General features: G+C 32.7%; 1 long non-coding RNA gene across 1 annotated transcript; it reads right to left on the bottom strand.

Annotated features, from left to right (window-relative positions):
• Positions 1–63: 63 nt before the first annotated feature.
• LOC134228669 (uncharacterized) lies at positions 64–17,989 on the bottom strand. Its single transcript, XR_009984045.1, has 3 exons — positions 17,924–17,989; positions 8,843–8,923; positions 64–1,246 (listed from the first exon to the last, which is right to left on the bottom strand). It is a non-coding gene; the product is annotated as an uncharacterized LOC134228669 (long non-coding RNA).
• Between the last annotated feature and the right edge of the window lie 4,488 nt (positions 17,990–22,477).

The following is a 22,477-nucleotide window of genomic DNA, read 5'->3' on the forward strand; positions in this document are numbered from 1 at the left end:
AATTATAATGTTTAATAACTCCTAGTTATAATTGTGAATCCTGATAAGAATCATTGTGCTAACATCCAAAACAATTTAAAGTCAAACGCGTACAACGTCAAAAAAAGATAAAAACATACGTACATCAATTTCCCTCAGCCATCGAAAACTAATCAACCATCAAATCTCATATATATATTTTTTTGGGGGGTAATGATTTTTTTTTCTGGTTAAATCATTTATATAAGTTTACGAAAGTAGATAATTTATTGTCCATGTTTTCATCAAATAGTATATCAAAGATAATTTTTAAAAAATCAAAATAAATACTATGGCAGTAAATAATTTTTCTTAAGAAAACTCTGCCTACTTTATTTCTACAAAACAGATATTATTTAATAAGACTGAAAACCCTTACGTGATATCTAGTTTTTGACCATATTTTCATTTTTTAGCCAAGTATTTAAGTTTGCTTCTGTCTTTATCCAGTGTCTCTATTCTTCAGCTCTTTATCATAATTTCCTTAAGACGAAAAAAAAATCAGAAAAAGGTAGAATATTTAAAAGTAAAAGAATTTTAAAATAATGTTAGTGTTATGTTTGTCTGGGGATTTTGTCTCTGTCTAATATTGTTTTTTTTTTTGTAAATTTTGGTAAGTTTTCTGGGTTTATGGCGCATTACTCATGTTTATAACTTTCTACCAAGAAAATAAAAACATTAGAAAATAATTTTATGTTCAATATATCATTTTTTAAATTAAATTTAAATACTTATTCTTCATGATGATTATAGTGATTTCATTACCATTTGAAAACAATTTTGTCCCTGAAACACTGCATAAGCCCAGTCATACCGATAGTTTCAGTTTGAAATAATGAAGATAAGGAACACAATTTCCATCTCAAAAGTCCGTATAAACAATACAAATCAATGGAAGAGCATTTAGACGGAAACTGAACGATCTGTTAATCTCCGTATTCCGTAAGAAAAAGTTAAGTTTACAGACATTGATGCACACCTTGCCCCAGAAGACGGTCTGTCTTTCAAAGGACCCATTTTTTTAACGTGGAGATAACAAACAGTAATCAAGCTCAAAGTCATTTGAAACAATACAAATGTAATAATACAAGTCAACAGCAGAGCGTCTCAAAGCATCAGTAGTGGAATCAGGTCTAATGTAGGAGTAAACGTCCTCCGTCGACCAGTCACAACCGCCGTGCTCTCCTTGTTTTGATCGGATAAAGTGTTTTACAGTTGTTAGTCAAGCCTAAGAGGAATAAGACAGCACACTTGTAAAGTAGACAGTGAAAAGAGTGTTATCAATTTTGCATATGTAAGAGAATGTTATTCGATATTATGCATGCATCCATTCCTTGCTTAAAACAAATTTTATTGGTATATTGTCGCGCCTTTTTTGTACCTGTTGGGTTCAGGCAATCTTCCAGCCAATAAGTGGTGTTTGGGGATATCAATAGAGGTAAAGTAAAGAAACAAAAAACATTTAGTCTTCCTAAGGTCTAAATCAGCATACTCATCAACGACATCGTCTTGATACATCAGTAAATTTATTAATGAGCACATGATTTGTAGCCCTCAGACTAAAGACATTGAAGGTGTAAATTCAAACAACACCACGAAAAGGTGTTATTTTATTAAGTGTATGTTTAGGATATTTTACGTTCTAGACAAGAATTTTTCACTCTTTTAAGAGATTCACTACCCGCACATTTCATTTCAAAGAGCCAGGTGCTTCGAAAACAATCTAATTAAAATTAGATCAATCATCATTTATCTAACCAACGATTTGTCGCAAATTACATCAAAGCAATAAAGCTCGGAATTTCCCGATTTTAAAAATGATATTACCTTATTTGAATTTGATTTTTAATATCGTTCTAATATGCTTACCACGATTTCAGTTTACACAGTATTTCAATAAACAATGTTTTGTAAAGAATTTTTAAATATATATATATATACATATTAAAAATTCGTAATCATGGGGAAAGCCATATAAATACCTACATGTAGATTCTTAATACAATCTCCAACAGTTCACCCGGACCTCTTAAAAACATCAAAGTTGGGATAAAATATCGTGAAAGAGTAAGCATCCACTGTCGACCGGTGTAACGTTGAATATTGAAAATTGACTCATGGTTCATTTTTCAGCGTTGAATATTGAACCGGGGTTTGCTTTCAACCTTTGAAATTTGAGACAAAAAGTCATGCAATTTATAATTTGGGTCTTTTTCAACATCTTCAACAAGTTTCAAATTGACCCTTTTGAATATTGACTCAACTTCATTGCTTTGAACTATTTTTGACCTGGAAGTTGTTTAATGGGAAATGAAAAAAGATGTGATTGTTAAACACTGAATCCCCCGTATTGTAACTTATGACAGTGATTGAAATTTCTCAAACGCAAGTAAAAATCCAAGATCAAGATCAAAATATTTGGTATCCGAAGAAAGGTCTTGTCTCAAGAAATGTATCTTTAAAATATGAAAGCCCTTGTAATAAACGTTCAAAAGTTATGACCAAGGTTTTTTTGTTTTATTTAAAAGTGGGGGAAAATATATACATCCACTGAAAGGTCTTACCACAATAAAAACGCATGGGAAGTATGAAAGCCCTATCATTAACTATTTAAAAGTTTTTGAAAAAGTGGATCAAACTCCAACGTCAAGAGGGCAAATATTGTGGTATCCAAAGAATGGTCTTGTCACAAGAAATATATAATCCATAGCCCACCCACTCAAAAGCTATGGGCAATATTAAAGTTTTTGCAGACAAACAGGCAGAAAGACAGACGGACGAACAGGGCCGAATCTTTGATTACGGTGGCGTAAAAAATGGTCAACATGTAGTGCTGACAAAGAAGCCGAAAATCCCTTCTCCGTTAACTTTTCTGAAAGTAGCCTGTATCAGCGTAAAAATTAAAGAAATTGAGAGCAAATTTTGAAGAAATTAGAATAATACCGGGTGTTATATTTAAAAATGATTCCATACGCAGGTTGTCCATAAAGATAATGACAAATGACGTTTTTGTCAAAGAATGGTGCTAGATTTATATATTATACTCAGTATATCAAAATTTTCTTATGACAATCCAAGTCAGAAAAGCTTGCTTTTATTGTTTGAACTTAATATTTTTATATAGATCATATATAGTACACACAGCCATGATTTTTTATATTTAAAAAGATCTTTAACGCTGAATAGTTTTCGGATGGATTCAATAATTCAAAAGGGAAAAAGGAGAGTTATAACATTACAGTCAAACCGGTATATTAAAATGTGTGGTTATACCAAAAAATATCGATGCTGTGTGCCTCATGATATCTGAAAATGCTAGATTTACAACAAAAGACGCTGTTGAGACATTTAACATTCAATCATCACAGCATTTTACAGAATTCCGACAAAGCAAAAAATGATAACAACAAGTTGCTGTCCTTTAAAAAAGGACTGCAGTACGTGGACCATATGCATATGTTTCTAACCGAAATTCAATTACAGAAAATTTCTAAGTTTAGTGCATATTCATGTAGGTTCGTTCACATTTCTACAGTGATCTGCCTACTTGGACTGATAGTACGGTACTTTCATAGCAAAATAGTTCAACTTTGTCTCCGATTAGCCTATAGTTTTGTCGTTTTAAAAATTTGCTATTTTGATACATGTAATCCATAGCATCTGATTGTACACGTGTATCACAGCTCTGTAATACGCAGATTTTTTTTGGAGCCCCACCCCCTCCTTCCCCCACATGTTAAACCTACAGACTTGTATCAAGGTATATTCAAGCTGTATTTGGATTCCTGTATATCAAATTATTTTGCAAGCCTTCATGCTCAAAACATTATTTATTGAATGACCCTCCCACACATGAACATCAGTTTATTAAGAAATGTCGAAAGCATAAAAAAAATTAAGTTATTCATGCAGATACCAAGGGAAAAATTTAGTTTCCTGATTTTATTGCACCCACTCTTTGACTAGATTGACGTCTTGGATACAGACAGTTTGTTCTAATGAGCGGCCAATAATGATCATTAGTCAAACGCCAATGCGGAAGACTTCGAAAATTTATGATTCCGTACAACATTGCGCAGAGAAGCCGAATTTCACTGTAAATTCTGTTCTTAATGTCAATATTATATCAGATGACCTTTCCTGAATGATGGTTGTCGGTGCGTCAATATTTTGCAGTTCTCTATGCCACTACTGGACAACCCTGGGTGTAACCAACACGCAAGAGAAATTTGAGGTTAATAGTGCTCATCTCTCTCTAAGCTTACTTCTTCATTCTTGTTTAAAAGTCTCATAAAAAGTCCAGTGGCGTAGCTACCATGTATGCTTGTATGCTCGAGCATGCACATCATTTTGCCAAAAAAAAATTAATAAAATAAAATAAATAGATAAATAAAAATGAGGCATGAAGAAATTGATAAACGTATAAGTACATGTATGCTAACGATGAAATAAGAAACCAACCACTGTATGTGATTGATACACATGAAAATTTTCTTTACATGTTTTATTTATATGAGTTGGAAAATTAAGGCGGGTAACCTCAAAAAGTTTATTGATTTTTATGGTATTTTCCGCCCTCATGTGATGGCATAAGTTTTTGAAAAAAAAAATTATTTAGTAGAAATATTTTTTTTTAAAGATTGCATTTCTACGGGTGTAATGAAAAAATAGAATTATGTATGTTAACAATGCAGCCAAATTAACATAATTTTCATCATACTTTTACTAATTTATCTAAACGGTTTTTAATGAAAATAAATGCAGTTTTTCTACATTGAACCCATAAAATTATGAATGTGGATAAACCGTAATCATCTAATTTTCCAACTCTAATTAAATTTTAGGGTTTAATAGACCAAATGATTTAATATATCATGTGAATTTAATTAGATTCTTCTGGGCAACTTCTTTTTTATTATTTTACCTTTGGTGGCCTATAGCTATCGGCTTCAATTTGTCCACTAGCTGAAAAAACAATCCGAATTTTCTTGTTTTTTTCCCGACTTTTCTAATAATTTTTGAAAAAAAAAACATTGCCAAAACTTTTTATATACTTGCCAAAAAATCACCAGTTTAGTTAATAGATGCTAATAAACTACGATAGCCCGTATTGCTTCAACGTTGATTTAAGATTAAAAAAAACCGTCTCTTAAAATAATCGCAGTGAGATCAGTAGAGACTAAAAATTTTGTCTGGTGTCTGACCAAAATTTTTAGTCTCGACGGGTCTCGCCAAGATTACTATCATAAAGGCTCCGTGGTTTTATTTCTAATGATAAAACGGTGTCAAGACATGCATTTTCTTAACTTTATTTTATGATATTATGAGTTTTTAAATCGTCAGAATCCAGGAGCTTCCGGGGGCTTCGCCCCCTGGGCCCCCACCAGGGCTTCGCCCCCAGACCCCTTGCCAATTTTAGCATGCAGTTCATTTTGAGCCTAGCTACGCCGCAGAAAACTCTTTCACTAAAAAGCATAACTGAAAAATTTATCTTCCTGGTAAAAGATGTCGTAGTTTTGTCTTGAGACGTTCAAGATGATCTTGCTAATTGAAACCTTGAACTCAAGCTTTATAAGATATGTCGACGTCATTTTATCAATTAAAATAAGTTACTTATGTTCTACTGTAATATTGGTGATAATTTGAAGTCTATGTATCACCTTTACAGGAAGGATTCTGAATTGTGAATGTTTACCAGAACACTAGCTGGTAATAGTAGATATATGTATATTGTGTTGAGTCCTGAGTACTCTTTTCCTTTTGTTCGATTTCTTTTATTGTATGATTATTCTGTAAAATAATTAGTTAATACTTTTAAATTATCTTCACTAAGAATGAAATATATTGAGATAACGAAGAGTATTCAAGCTCAAAAGTCTTTTAAACAATACAAAATTGGAGCAGAGCAAACACAGACCTCCAAAACATCAGACGTGGGATTAAGTGCTATGGAGGAGTGAGCATCCCCTGCCCATAACAACCGTGTGCTCCTTTTTATGATTGGGAATAGTTGCAGATCTGTAGCGTTATGGTTTAATATATTTGTCTTTGACCGTTCAAAGACAAATATATAAAAACCATACCGATAACGCTACAGATCTGCAGCTAGATTGGGAAGTAATTAAAAAATCCGTCGACAATTTAGCGTGTATATAATGCCCAAACAATAAGTATGAAAAATTGTCTTATCGTATGAAAATAGATTAATATATTCCACAACCTTTAAGTTAACTTATGCCGGACTAAAATTAATTACTCATGTTAAGTGTATTTTACATACATGTAATTCGACGTTTGCGAAGAGCGCTGACTTTTACACTTAGACAATATAAGGAAGCTCTTTTGCGATAAAAATATAAAAGGCTGAGAAAAAAAAACATATATAAGTTGCCCATAAAGAATCTGACAATCACCCTGCCCACAATACCGACCTTTACATACTAGTGTCCCAAACGCCATATCTATGACCACTAGACAGTTTTCTTATTTATTATTAATTCTATATCTCCGAACATGACACAGGTTTAAATGTTAAAGTAAACCGTCTACTGTAAAAGTCAGTGCTCCTAGCAATAGACCAATATTATTGTATTTACACATATTACAAACAATCCCCCGTCGACGTAATTAATGATTCTATATCCTCAAATATTTCTTGCAAACAACAAAATGTTTTTTACTACACATAGTCAATGAGATTTGACATTTCTGCACTCATAAATATGTTATTTTTCTTCCTATATTAAAAATTACATAAGCAATAACGTAAACATCTTGATCGTTTAAAAAAATGTCATTTTACATAATTCGAACAGAATGATTGAAATTATCTTATATATTCAGATAAGAAAATTTAAAGTGAGGGTCTATGATTTCATTTGAAGAAATTACTGAAATATTGTTAATTCAAATCTTAAATTGAGTTATTTTTTACAATGACTTTCAAAATATATTTGCTATACATGTATTTGTCAAACATGAAAGAATTCATGACAGTTGATTTCATATATAATTTAGGACCAGCATAAAACATTTCACTGCACAGAAACCTTCCGCCATAGAATATAGTTCGTTATTAAATGCATGTAGTGTGGGATTTAATCATTGGGTTTGATCTGAATATAAATTAATAAGCGTTGTACAAGCTAAAGCTGTTGTTCGAATTAGAAATTTGCATATTTTTTTTAAAAAATCCGACAAGAAAAAAACTCAAAAACGTTCTTCTTTAACAACAGAACTTTATGAAAACTGCGTTTTCTTCATATTTTATCGTCAAAGGCCCTTATCTGTGTAGCAATACACTCTTTTTACTTGCTTATATGGGGTTTCTGTCTACCATTTGATTGGATACATAATCCTTACTTATTGTTAGTTCATTATTTATACACTGAATTGACGACGTATTTTTCCGTTATCATGCGCACTCGAATTAGACTCAGCCTCGTTAAAACAACTATATGATCAGGTGGTGGAACTTAGTCACTAAGGGTGGACTCAGTACTACTTCATGTACAAGTCCAGATGCTGGACACTAGAAGTAAGATATGACTGGAGAGTGGACACTAAAAGTAAGGTCGGCTTCAGTGCAACTACAAAGTTGTGTACTTAAAGACGACGGTTGGCCTCAGTACTACTACTCGACCAGGTGGTGGTCTCTAGCACTAATGGAGGCTTCTTAACTACACATGATTCGATGGTGGACTCTTTTTAGAGTTGTCTTTCTTTCATTAAAATACAAGGGAGCTAATCCAACTGGTGTAAAATGATAATTTTTATTAGTACATATATCATCATTTCACGATGCATCGGACAAAAATTAAAGGGTTATTATTATGGTTCGCAATTCGTGCATATGTTAAAGATTACAGTAAGTTCAATCCATGTGAGAAAAAATGTCAAAGTCTACACAAAATTAACAGAGATATTGGATAAGAACCCAAAAATATTTTTCATAAATACACAACAAGATTGCCAGTTTTCCTACATGTAAGTATTAGGAATAAAAGTAAAATTTGTGAGAATGTAAAGATGTGTCAATTAAACCCATCAAAGAACTTAAAGTTTCAATAACTTTTATATGAAATAAAACTTTTAATATATATTTGTGTGAAATGCTATTAAAATCTATAAGTCGTGATATTATACAGAAAATATTAAGTTTACATCTGTGTCCATGCACTTTTAATATCTTTACGGCTTGATCCAAATCCACATTGGCTGCGTATGACCACATTTCAATAACCCGTTATATAACATTAATGGAAAATATCAGCTTATTTTGTACCACCAAAATTTTTTTTAAATCTTTAAATAGTTCATTATTTTTATCACCTTTATAGCTCTTCAAGAAAATACGATTGGTTGACCTTTCATTGTGATCCACCAATCATAAACAAACTAGAGGTACTGTGAGCAATGAGCTCACTAAATGATACGCCCCGCCTCCCATATGATTATAACTGATGACAAAGTCCATGTTTTGCTGTGGCCGGGAAACCCAAAATGTGTGTCGGATCAAAAAGTAAAATAGGAGGTGCACAATGGCAATCTATGATAAAGATTCTGTGAAAGTTTCATTAAATTTCACTCATTGGTATAAGAGGAGTTGCGGATAAGAGATGGGTACCCTAAAGCGTAACAGACGGACGGACGGACAGACGGACGGAAATCCCGATTACTATATACCCTCCCACTTTTCAAGCGGGGGGTATAATAATAATCTATGACAGATTAAAAAAACCTTCTTATACTTTAGTTTTAGTATGACTAATAAGTTCTTTAACAAGAATTTTTCATTATTTACAATATTTCAATATCATCTTACCTTTCGTGTGCCACTTTATTAGATTTCAATAAAACATATAACTGGTACCCAAGTATCGAGAACTTCATTGATTTGTTTGATCTAAAACACATAAAGGAGAAATTCTTCAAAATCATATGTCAATGTTAAATATTTTAATTATTATTACAATTATAATATATATTTTATAATTATTATAATTAAAATTTTGGCATTCCCAACAATCAAAATGAAATTGAATCACAATACTTTTACTGGATTTCAAAACTCAACAAAAATATTAGTTAACAAAGATACATAGCGGTCTCCAGTTAATGTTCGACCAAACCTCTTTCTTTACTCTTTATTAAAATATTTATAGCAGTTCAGGATAAACATTGGAGTATTGTACAACAGTATATTCGAGAAGTGATGTGATTCAAATGTGGATATTTTTAGAAAATGTAAAATCACAAAATTTTACTAAAAGTCGATAACTAAACGCGACACTTCTATACATTTTATACAACCATCCCACGCAAAAGATTGAAGTCTAGGCTTTTTGACATTATAGATATCACCTTTTCAATAAAAATGAACTCGTTAATAATTATATACTTGCCTTGAATATGCATTTTACCCTGAAGCGGTATTTAAACTATAAGTACTGTGAGCACCGAGCTTACAAAATGATAACCCATCCCCCATATGATTATGACGGCAAAGTCCATATTTGGTTATGGAAGACCAGAAATGTTTCAGATCGGAAAGTAAAATAGGAGATGCACAATGGTAATGTGTAATAAAGAATCTTTGAAAGAATCATTAAATTTAATTTATTGGTATAGGTTGAGTTGTGGATAAGAGATTGGTACCCAACAATATTATAGAAAGAATGGAAAACGCAAAGTATGTGTCTGATAAAAAAGAAAAATAAGAGGTGCATGACACTTTGTAGAAAAGATTTTGTGAAAGTCTCAGTAAATTTCATTCATTGCCATGAAGTCAGACTCTGGGGTATCTTTTATTTTATGCTCATATGGGTATATCGTGTCGACATAAGAATGGAAATAACCATTGTTAATTGACAATACGTCACCGATATATCTAAATGCCAAGTCGAAGGCCATAGGAAGTGTTTTCTTCTTTTCACGTATAAGATTTTAAACAAATTCGACTTCATGTGAATACAAGAATGGGTCTGTTATAACGGGTGGGAATTGGTACACATAGGAATTTCAATAAATTGTTGGAAGACCTGGTCTCCAAAAACAACACAGGTATTGTTAAACAGAAACTCTATCATCCTTCTAATATTTCTAATATCAACGTCATAGTTTTTGTTTACAATCATATTCTTGGTTTTAACAAAGTAATTTTGGTAATTACAATGACGTGGTAGGTACGAATTCCATTTTTACTTTAAAAAAAGCTGTGAATGATTTCAAAACGCCTAAACTTAAATTAATCGTTGGGAATGGTCGAATATCTGAATTGGAATGGTCGAATATCTGAATTTGAAAAGTTGTAAGTTTTTATGTTGTTCATTTGTAATGATTTCAAAATAATATATCTCTATATTTCTTTATAGTTTGATTCACGTATGAAACTTCTTTGTAATTTTCCCTTAAAGTACTGTATATTTGTTAGTACTAGAAATTATAAAAGTATCAATAATCTTTTGGTTGAAATATACCCGTATGCACACATATGCATGTTACTGTGACTTTAAAAAATATGTATGGAATTACTGACAAATATTCTTTCGTCTGCAAAGGCAAGTTGTATGAACATTATTACAGGATTAATAAAAATGTTTTGATAAGATAAATACAGAAGAAGAATATGTATTTTTTTAAGAGGGTAAGTATAATACAACTGTAAATTTTTATCTTCTTAAGTGAATAATGATTGTTCATACTTCAGACATATTTGTACTTTATTTGAGGAATAATTACCCTGAGGATCCTTTTAGTATTGTTCGTGTAATTCAAGAGGAAATAATTTCTACAAAATGAATTACCATATCTGGATGTTTTTTTTTTTCCTTATGGCAAATAACGAGAATGCTAGCTCTCTCTCTCTCTCTCTCTCTCTCTCTCTCTCTCTCTCTCTCTACTTTTTGAGTAAGCCACGAAAAAAATATGTTTCCTTGAACTGGCCTTGAATGCTGAATGCATATCTAATGACTCTCAGACTATCAATAATAGTCGGAGGGAAATCGAAATAGAAAACATTATTACATGCCGTCTCTGGGGGAAAGCAGAACCCTGGATTTTAATCATTGCCGCAATCCTTCACGGTAGACGTCAAACATTGAGTGTCTGTGCACGCTGAGTGAACTTTGTTGAGGACATCAAATATTTTGTTTAATGTTTTTTTTTAATTGAGTCAGAATAACAAGAGGCCCACGGGCCTTATAGGTCACCTGAGTATTGTGTAACAACTTTCAAACAATTAAATTTGGTTCGTGTTTTAAACCAGAGGCCATGAAATTCACAATTCACAATGTTGAAAGAGGCACCATTGCTCATCATAATCATTAACTTAGAATGCTTACTCTATTTACTTAATACCCAGAGGTAGATCAGAGTAACAAAGAGAAAATAAATGCACTTCCACTTTATACCCAGTTGTGCACCTCATCCCAAAGGAACCACGGACCCAGGGGCCACATATTTCAAAATTTTGCAAATTTTATAAAATGGTTGATTAATACCAAAGAGCAGATTTCAAAGCATTAATTTATTTTCAGACTATGTAACCCCCCCATCCCCCCCCCCCCTCTGACCCAAGGGGCATAAAAAATCCACTTTGCTAGATGCACCTTTCTTCATCATAAATATATATACTTGGATCATTGGCATAAAACCCAGAAGCAAAGGAAAATATTTTCAAAGAATTAATGTATTTTTACTATATAATCAATAGAGCCCCGCCCTAACACCAGAACCTCTGACCCTGGGGCCATAAAATTCACAATTTTGAAAGAGGCAATCTTGCTCATCATAACTATGTACTTAGTTTATTTAATACCCAGGAGCAGAGAATAAGACTTTCAAAGAATAATGCATTTTCACTATATAATCAATAGAGCCCTGCCCTAACACCAGAACCCCTGACCCTGGGGCCATAAAATTCATAATTTTAGAAGAGGCACTCTTGCTCATCATAACGATGTGCTTAGTTAGTTTATTTAATACCCAGAAGCAGAGAAGAAAATTTTCAAAGAATTAATGCATTTTCACTATAATCAATAGAGACCCGCCCTAACACCAGAACCCCTGACCCTGGGGTCATGAAATTCACAATTTTGGAAGAGGCACTCATGCTCATCATACATATAACTATGTACTTAATTAGTTTATTTAATACCCAGGAGCAGAGAAGAAGATTTTCAAAGAATTAATGCATTTTCACTATATAATCAATAGAGCCCCGCCCTAACACCAGAACCCCTGATCATGGGGCCATAAAATTCACAATTTTGGAAGAGGCATTCTTGCTCATCATAACTATGTACTTAGTTAGTTTATTTAATACTCAGAAGCAGAGAAGATTTTCAAAGAATAAATGCATTTTCACTATATAATCAATAGAGCCCCGCCCTAACACCAGAACCCCTGATCCTGGGGCCATAAAATTCACAATTTTGGAAGAGGCACTCTTGCTCATCATAACTATGTGCTTAGTTTATTTAAAACCCAGGAGCAGAGAAGAAGATTTTCAAAGAAATAATGCATTTTCACTATATAATCTATATAGCCCCGCCCTAGTTCTAGAACCCCTGACCCTGGGGTCATGAATTTCACAATTTTGGTAGAGGACTCAATGCTCATTACATTCATGCCAACAGTTTGCCTGCTTGATGTCCAGGAGTAAAGAAGAAGATTTTTAAAGATTGCACTAATTTTAGTGGTTTTGGCCCAACCCCTCAGGCCCCAGGGGGGCGGGGACCATGAAATTCACAACTTTTGTTCCCCTTTACCCATAGAAGCTGTATACCAAATTTGGTTGAAATTGGTTCAGTGATTTCAGAGAAGAAGCTGAAAATGTTCAAATGTTAACACACGACACACGAAGGACGACGACGGACGAAAACGGATAGCAATAGGTCACCTGAGTTACTCAGGTGACCTAAAAAAAAAAGACATAATCTGCATGTTGGTTAAATATATACTAATATTGCAAAATTTATAAAATTTTATTTAAATTTTTAAGCATTTAAAATGGGGGTATGTGATGTGTTCAACAAAAATTAGTAACTTTTTTTTTTTAATGAACGACCACCCAAGAAATTTTAGCAATAATCATATTTCTCTAAATAAGCAATTCTTAAAAATGGAAGGAACCAAGAGAAATATATAAGGTAAATTTATCCCTGTCCAAAACTGTTAATGTTCGTATGATGTTAAAATAAAGACAAGTGGTTTTTTAATATTATAAATATTTAAACGGTATAGAAAAGGTAAACGAACTGTTATATCTCTTATTTATTCTCTATATAATACGAATCTTTTTAAAACAAGACAAAAACACTGAGATACAGGAAGTACTTGAGTTAATATTAATCCAAAGGATGTGTACTGTCCATACAAAGATTTACTGACATCACCATAACACAGCTGTGTTCTCAATTGACCTCAGGTTAGCATTTGTGCAACGAGTCCCCTGATTCATAATTCTCAGTCTATTTAAAATAAGAAAAATTAATACCAATTTAAATCTATAAGAGGGCATTTTTCTTCACGATAAGGTATACAGATTTTAAGACTGAAGATTTTTTCTACAAACAAAAGGGTAGATGTTTTATACGTCAAAAGATGATCCCTGCTCGTTATTCTGTAATGAAAAATTACTCAGTAATGATTGAGTACTACATAGAAACCCACTTTCACGAAAATTAATGATTATTGGTTAAGATCCCTCGAAATTATATCATTATTCTTATAAATAAATACACAACTGCTTATTGTTCTGAAAAAAAAACCCAATGACGTTATTTCTTCAATCAATATCTTGCATGGTTTACTTTGCATGTTTATTAGATTTTGTTATACAATAAGCAGAAATCTAAAAATATTCAAGAAGTGTTTGCAAGTTATATGGCTTACAGTCATCCTGAAAGATATAAATATAATCCTTCTCTTCATGAAGCTAGTCCATATTGTTTATATTTAAATTATATCTTTAACAAAATTGAATGCAAGTTTAATATATTGTAGCAACACGACACCTAAGTCTAAGACCGCTTATAAAAACCAATAATTGCTGACGTTTTTCATGCTGATTGTTAGTCCATTGCTTGCACATTGAGTTGATTCCCGATCACGACAGGGAGGTCCCAGCAGGTGTGACCGGTCAGCAGTGGATGCTTACTTCTCCATGACACCTGATTCCACCTCTAACGTATTAGAGGTCCGTGTTTTCTCTGCTCCTGTTTTGTTTAATGATTTTTTTTTAGCTTTACTACTGTTCGTTATCTCCATATATTTCATTTTTATGCTTACTAGTACACAATTTCTCTTCCTCACTACCATTAAGATTATGGACTATATCGATTTCATATGGAGATTTTTATTTCTTTTCACTCAAAAAATCAAAACCCAGCTACTCCATAAATATCATTATCTTCCCTTGTTCTTTATTTAAATTTATTTGATGTTGTGCTCTGTTGACATGATATTGTGATTGGATTAAATGTTAGATCCAATTCCTACTGTTTTTGGTTGTGTCCCGCCGTCATTGGTAAGCCAGAAGATCTTATTCTGGGTCAGACTTCTCCATTTGTACAGTCATTTATCAACAGTCAGTGACCAAGTCGGCAGGTTTCATTCACTTCTTTTTGGCCTATTAATCTGCCCAGAAACCATTAATGAGCTTGACTGTCTCGGAACGCAATCAAAAAATCGATGGAAAAAACATTAATGTAAAGCACATTGGGAACCCATTGAACACACAGACTATCCGTTCCTGTCCCACGAGATCGATGTGTTGACGGACAAAAGTTCAAGATCACCAGACGATCGTCTGCAGAAATAATTGTCGTCTGGCTGGAACCTCTAGGAATATCTTTTGAAAGATAATTGAATAATTGAACATAATCAGTCTGGTCATTGATGCTCTACGTATTCTGACGAATAAATACTACAATAAGAGACTATTTTAATACCGCATCAAAGCTAGATTATAAAAAAAATATTCAGACCATAAAAATATTTTTGTTAACTCTTTATCATTACATTCTAATATAATGCTTTTTGTTTTCAATTTTTATTCCTTAAATTTGCAATAAAAATTGATATAATTTACGGACAAAATTGTTGTCTGATTTAGTTAATAGCAACGTAAGAAAATCAATAAATCGAAATGCATTATAAAGCTTTGGTGATGTTTGCATGATATTGCTACTTAGTTTTATTCCTTGACAATGAATTGTTCACTCAAGTTTTCTTTTCCTCTGTTCGCATGCATTTAGCGACTCCAACGTAGATACAATGTCAAAGTATTACTGTGCCTGTCTATTACCTGAGCAACTATAACACAGGTAAAAAAAAAAAGGATCTCAAGGTAGCACACTCGCTTCTAACTGCTGCGATCAGAGTTCGATCCCTGCTTTCGGCAGTGGTCACAAAATGAGCTAAACATAGTTTACTAGGTTTATCGGTTGTTAGATATAGTTTACGGACTGTAAACTGTAGTTAACAACGTTAATCTATATCTTACATCTGTAAACTATAGTTAACGCAATAATCTATGTTTCAGAACCGTAAACTATATTTAATACTGAAAACAATCATTTGCGATTGCAAAACATAAATTATCTGATAAAACAGTTTCACAATTTGTAAACTATGGTTTACAACTCTTAACTGTAGTTAGCGATCTGATAAATATAATTTCAAGATTTGTGAAACTACGATTAACAACTGTTAACTATAGTTCACGATTGTAAATTATAGTTTACAGACGTGAATCTATGTGAATCTATGTTTATCACCAAAAACTATTGTTAACGTTTTATTACAGACAGATAGACTTTGATTAGCATTCGCAAACTATAGTTAACAACCGTTTATGGCACGCCAAATTCACAAAAATGAGATAATCATAGTTTCACAATCGATAAACTAGGTTTATCGGTTGTAAACTATAGTTTACAAACCGTAAACTATAGTTAACAACGTTAATCTATATTTCACATCTGTAAACCATAGTTAACGCGATAATCTATGTTTCACAACCGTAAGCTATACTTAACACCGAAAACAATCATTTGCGATTGCAAAACAGAGATTATCTGATAAATACAGTTTCACGATTTGTAAACTATAGTTTACAAACCGTTAACTATAGTTAACGATCTGATATATATAGTTTCACAATTTGTGAAACTATGATTAACAACTCTTAACTATAGTTTACGATTGTAAACTATAGTTTACAAACGTGAATCTATGTTTATCAACAAAATCTATTGTTAACGCTTTATTACAGACAGATAAACTTAAATTAACATTCGTAAACTATAGTTAACAACCGTTAAATATAGTTTTACAGATAAAAACTATACTTAACGAATCGTTAACTATAGTTTACGGTTTGTAAACTATAGTTTACAGTCAATAAACCTAGTTTATCAATTGTGACACTATGATTATCTCATTTTTGTGAATTTGGCGTGCCATAACCGTTAAATAAAGTTTTAAAGATGAAATCTATAGTTAACGAATTGTTAACTATATTTCACGGTTTGTAAACTATATTTCACAGTCGATGAACTTAGTTTATCAACTGTGAAACTGTGTTTAGCTCATTTTTATGAATTTGTATGTGGTCATATATGATAGGGTAATGTGGTCGCTCGCTCTGGCACATGGGTTTCGTCAAGCTACCTCGGTTTCTTCCCACAAAAATCACGCAACCGTGCAAACATCCGTGCAAAGGATCCCTTGGCAAATAAGCTTCAGATCGAGCTTTCAGGGACTCTCCTTGGTTTCGTATAAATGTTCGAAGGGTAAAAACTGCGAACTTTCTCTGTATCTACATACATTACAAAAAGGCATTGTCATGACCAAGATCTTTAAAATGCATGAAATATGTGGAGATAAAGAACAGTTTCCGAGCCCAAAAGTCTACTAAATATTACAAAACATATATATAGGAGCGGAGCAATCACGGACGTCCAAAAAATCAGAGGTGGGATCAAGTGCCATGAAAGAGTGATCATTCCCTTAAGATCGGTCACACCCGACGTGTGCTCCATGAACATGTCATGTTCGGGGAAGAAAATGGTGAAATCCGTCGACAACTGCGTGTGCAAATAATGGCCTAACAATCAGTCTGATAAAAGTCAGTAAGCATTTGACTTTGTGATAAATTGTATTTGATGGCAATGTCATTGTATCGACCCTAGGACCTACGAAATGTTGACTTTAAATGAGACGGCTGATATTCTTGCTTCATTAACTTGTTTTTCAATAACATACCTCGTTTCAGATATCGTTCATACGTAAAACATGCTCTTCTGTATCGAAATTATTGAGAAAAATAAATTCAGTACCAGGGTATACAGGTGACAAAGGTATACTGTTGCATAAGTAAGGGAAGTTGATGACTAAAGTTAAAGTCATCATGTTTATTATAAAGCTTTGTTATTAGATAACAATTTAACGTCATTTTCGATTAAATTATCCAAATATAAAACAGAGGTGTCAGACTCTGTGGTATCTTTTATATCAAGCTCACCGAGAAAGAGAACTTTTTAACATTGTTGTTTATTTCTTAATTGAATCAGTGTATATAGTTGTACTGATTTTGCATATTGTTTTCACCCACAAAAGGTATTAGGGTTAGTCCTCGTTCACAATTTGACTGATAAGGGTTAGTCATGAACGCTAATATGTTTCTTAGAACCCACCCGAGAGATTAGTCCTCGCGCACTATTGGACCGATTTGGATCAGTCCTGCATCCACCAAAGATATTTAGGTTACATAGTTGTTACTCTTTTTTCGACTGATAAGTGTTAGTATTGCACCTTTATCCAAAAGGGTTAGTCTTTATCCAAAAGGGTTAGTCTTTGAATTTAAGATAATTTGTATTTATTTTTTAAAAAATGGTACTTGGCATGGAGCGGCATCGTAGCAGTACTATGACGTCATAAACGTTAATTGTTTTCAGTACCATCGGACTTTGGCGTGTCAGACCATCGGGGTTTGGCACAGACCATCGGACTTTGGGGTGACCATCGGACTTTGGAGTCCCTTCGCACTTTGGAGTCCTACATATTTACTGTTCGTTATTTCCATATTTCTTGATAAACTTGCTGACATTTCATACGAAGACTTAATTCCTATAGTTATCTTTTAAACACAATCAATATCAACCAAAAGTTAGATTCTAAGGTCAAAGTAAATTATATTCAAATAACTAAAAGTAGGAACAACTAAAATAAGCTCTTCAAAAAGCCAGATATTCTATCAAATGTTTTTGTTATTCAATTAATTTTCCACAAATGAAGAAAATTATTTATCAATGAAAATTTCCTTCATAAACATGCATCAGATGAGTGTTAGATTTCTTAAAATTTGCTTTACTTTTATTTTTGGAAAATATTCTCTGATTTTCGTTTGAAATCACATTATAAATGTGTGGGCATCGTCAAGATGTTATTCACGCGTAATGAGACTTTCTTCCTCCAATGACTGGTTTGATATTGTGTGGTCTTCAGAAAGATTAGACAAACCTACGCTTGAAAAATATTTTGATGTTGAATGTGTAATCGCAATCAGCGCCTTACGAAATATTACCACAAATACATCGTGATCAAGAGTTTATCACATTTTGTGTACGTACGTTTTCTTTATATTAACACCAACTTGTCAACTCTTTACCTTTTTTGTACATTTTTGCAGAGTTTTGACGAAAATATATCAAAACATAAAAGCTTTTGGGTTTTTTTTCACCTCATGAGAATTAAATATAGAGAAAACGAACAGTATTCACTTTCAAAAATACATTCAGACAATACAAAACAGAAGCACCTCAACACATACATGTAACTTCTAAAATCTATAGGTGGGATAAGATGCAATGGAGGAGTAAACAAACCATGTCTACCAGTCTTCCTTGTATTTATCTAGCAAGATTATTCAGTGAGTACACTGAATACTAGTACATTAACAAATGGTATAAAAAGGACAGTTAGCAATTGACTTATTGTTAGATTATATATGCTCTCAAGGTCGCTATATCGACGATAGAACATGCAAAATCATAACTTTAAACGACACTGTGATTATCTTTGTTTCATCAACTTGTTTCTCAATTGCTTTCCACGTTTTAAAAATGTTCTTCCATCGAGAATGCTCTTGCATATTGAATCAACTAGAAGACATAAACCCAAAATGAAGATGATAAGATTGCATTGCTATAAAAGTAAAGGAAGCAGACGATAGAAGAATTGATGTAATCACGTTATCACAGTTTTGTTAGATTACCATTAACGTCAAGACTATTAATTGTTTTCCTTAATAAAATAGTCGCCCACGTGAACGTCTGCTCTAGAGTCGCGAAGTGAGGATTCAATCCTTATGTTGCAGGTCCGAATACCATTGTGGGACGTGGAGACCGATCCTTTGGATGAGACCTATAAACTGAGGCCCCGTGTCGCAGTAGGTGATGGCACGAAAAAGATCCCTCCCTGCTCAATGGCCCTAAGTGCCGAGTATAGGACAAAATTTGTAGCTCTCCATCGGCCAGTGGTGGCGTCTCCAGGTGAGTGAAAAATTCTCGGGAGGGACTTTAAACAACATGCAATTAATCAATCCTTAATAAAATAAGCATCAACTTACATAATTTTCATCAATTAGTAAAAAGATATCTATGCCAACCTAGAAAATTTTGATTAAAAATCATTAATTTCAATTTTAAGTAAACATGTTTGCAAATACATATATATGTATATATACATAAATACATTAGGAATATTGTGATAATATACATGTAAGTATGATTCATTTCCTGCTTTGACCAATATTTTAGGTCGATAATACTTACAATAAAATCAATCAAACAAAAGAAAGTGACTTAATTATATCCAAATATTAAATAAATTGAGAGAAAGAGAATTATTCTGACTCGTACCCTCCAATTTATAAATTGCAATTCAAATATTGACTTTTTTTTCAAATTGCTATTCGTTGACAATTTTACTTTTATACACAACTATCATATCCAGAAAAGTAAATTTTAATTAATTTCGGTGACCGCACGTTATATGAGACGACCTGATAGTAAATGAAATGGCCTAGATTTAAATGATGACCATACAATTTTAAAACGCAAACAGGCTTGTAAATTTTCAAAGCTTGTCAAATTCAATAAGAAGTAAATGAGCAAAATCTCTTGTGGTAAATTTTTTGTTTGAAAGAAAAATGAAAATAAGACACTGTTACTCTTCATGCAGATTGATCAGTGAACAATACACACGGCGTTAGGCACGATAAACTGATTCTTTATATCAGAACAATGTCATGCAATTATGGCGCCCAGTCGCAATTTAATGTTTGCCTAGTTGGGAAAATATAAATACATAGATAGCAGTAATAAGTGCAATTTTGAGACAATTCGCTGACTCATAAAGGCCCGAACAATCCCAGTGATGATTCATATAATAATTGGATATCAATATCTGACTGAGCTGGTGATTTGATAAATGCTTTATTTATCAGTTATAATAACATCCATTTTCATGCAAACTCAAACAAGTCGTGGAATAGCGATTCAAATGTCGGTCAAACGGTAAATGCTTACTAGAATCTTTTATTTTGGACAGGTTACGCCCAACTGTCTTTTTATGGAGTTAAGGACTTTTTGGTATTTAAACTGCATGACCTACAATATGACATAAAAATAATAAATTAAAAAAAAAAACACTGTATCACATAATTTAAAATTAAATACAGGTATTCTAAATATTAAGACAAAGTGGTCGATAACTTCTTTGTAAGTATAATCTTTATTCATGTGAGTAAAAACTATTATAATTTCACCATTACATCGTTGTCTTTGAAGTGTTTCCTGAATATCCAGATTTGTTTTTGAAACACTGATGCCCCCATATGACAGCTTTTGGCGATAGATGAATTTTCTCAAATGCATGTCAACTCAAAATGTCAAGGTCAATCAAAATTGTTGGTAGCCAACGGAAGGCCAAGGTTAAAGTTTTTAAGTGGGTCAAACTCTAGGGTCAAGGTCAAAAGGTCAAATATATCTACACCCACTGAAAAACCCTGTCACAATATATACACAAGTTAAGTTTGAAAGTGCTAGCACAGTTCAACAGTTCAAAAGTCATGGCCAGTGCTAAAGTTTGGAATTCTTAAAAGTTAGTTTTTAAAGTTGGTCAAAGATCAAGGTCATATTTTCGTGGTACCTAATGAAAGGTCTTGTCACAAGGAATACAACTATGAAATAGGAAAGTCCCACCTACTCAAAAGTTATGAGCAATGTTATAAAGTTTTTGTGGACAGGCAGACAGATAAACTGACAGACGAACGGACATGGCAAAACTATATACCCTCAAATCTTCGATTACAGGGGCATAAAAAATCTTATCGTTTATTATACAACGAAATCGTTCAGCAGCATTTATTATTTTGCAAAATGATAACTCACGAAGACTGTTTCAATAACATGTAGTTAAATACCATTTGTATGCACTGTTTAAGATATATTCTAAGTAATGCAACGTATTGATAGCCATTGACATTTAAAACAAGTATTTTGTTTGTCTGTTTTGTCTAGAAAAACACTTTTAATTTCACACAAACAGTCTTAACTGTCTAGTGCGACACCAGAACAGTCTGTAACACTGTGAATTCCAACGTGAAATTCCTTTCCCTTTTTACCATATTTCCTGTTTTTACACTGCACAATCTAACACCTTTGCTTTTTTCCGACACATTTGTAATGGATGTCGGATTAAACAGGTTTCACTTTATTCAGACACCACTTTTCTCCGGTAGAGGACTGCAAATTTGGACCTGTACTCTGTTCTCAGAGTTGAAAGGGATCTTTTTCATGTCAGCATCTATTCCGGCAATGGACATCGGTTTCCTCTGAAGGAGTGGTATCCATGCCAAGGGGTCATTTTCAAGGAAATTTCGAAATATTAATTTTAGAGGTTTTAAACAATATCTTGGATCAAAGAAATTACTTAATAATCTGTGATAAAGCAATTTGACAGTTTAAGTAGAAGGTATATATAGAGTTATCATATTCTTTCCATATTGTTTAGAGTCATTCAAATTAGAATGCTTGAAAGTTTTGTAGGGATAGTTAAATTTTAAAAAATCATCTACTTGTAATTGTTATTGATAAAACTAAATTATAAACTATCCTAAAACACAGCATAACAAAAAGTTTGAGTTCCATAAAGTGTAAAATGTGTTAAATGAGATCTTTATTTTTGATATCACTTTTCATCACAAAAATGCAATGGTGAATAGTTTGCACTTTTTAACTGTGATTTGTCAGTAATTAATTGGTCAATTTTTGTACGATTATAGGCTGAAACAAATTCAAAAATATTTTGAAAAAAGGAGATGGAGAGACTTCAGTAAATAGATGCATAGGGGACTATTGTACCCATCATCACTTTTGAAGAGGGGGGG

This window comes from Saccostrea cucullata, unplaced genomic scaffold (assembly GCF_032062105.1).
Source record: "Saccostrea cucullata isolate Sc308-1 unplaced genomic scaffold, CSIRO_AGI_Scuc_v1 ctg131, whole genome shotgun sequence".
Taxonomy (NCBI): Eukaryota; Metazoa; Mollusca; class Bivalvia; order Ostreida; family Ostreidae; genus Saccostrea; species Saccostrea cuccullata.